We start from the raw sequence: 553 nt of genomic DNA, 5'->3' as shown, positions 1-553 counted from the left end.
AGAGTGAGTTCCAGGACAGCCAGAGCTATACAGAGAAACCCTGTCTCGAAAAACCAAAAAAAGGGCTGAGGAGATGGCTCGGCGGTTAAGAGCACTGACTGCTCTTCCAAAGGTTCTGAGTTCAAATCCCAGCAATCACATGGTGGCTCATAACCATCCATAATGAGATCTGACGCCCTCTTCTGGAGTGTCTGAAGACAGCTATGGTGTACTTATATATAATAGATAAATAAATCTTTAAAAAAAAAAAAGAATGAAGTGAAGCATACCCAGGGGTCAGGGTGTACCTCTGCAGAGGTAGGCAGACCTCTGTGGCTTTGAGGTTACCTGGTGTATATATCCAGTTCCAGGCCAGTCAGGGCTTTGTGTGTGTGTGTGTGTGTGTGTGTGTGTGTAAGAGACCAGTCATTTTGGCCTTGAATGTAAGATTCAAAGTTGTACTTGGCCTTTGGGAAAAGAAGATACTGAGGTTTTTAAGTAGGAGATCCCCGATTTCTTGTTGTTGTTTTGTTTTTCTTTCCTTTCTTTCTTTCTTTCTTTCTTTTTTTTTTTT

General features: G+C 42.0%; 1 protein-coding gene across 2 annotated transcripts in view; it reads left to right on the top strand.

The window, feature by feature from the left end:
- Sarm1 (sterile alpha and TIR motif containing 1) overlaps window positions 1–553 on the top strand; it is a 25,468-nt gene that overhangs the window by 8,173 nt on the left and 16,742 nt on the right. The gene's annotated exons all lie outside the window — the stretch shown is intronic.

Source organism: Mastomys coucha, unplaced genomic scaffold, assembly GCF_008632895.1.
Source record: "Mastomys coucha isolate ucsf_1 unplaced genomic scaffold, UCSF_Mcou_1 pScaffold5, whole genome shotgun sequence".
NCBI lineage: Eukaryota > Metazoa > Chordata > Mammalia > Rodentia > Muridae > Mastomys > Mastomys coucha.
The sequence above is the reverse complement of the archived record's forward strand: the minus strand, read 5'-3'. Positions and strand labels throughout refer to the sequence as shown.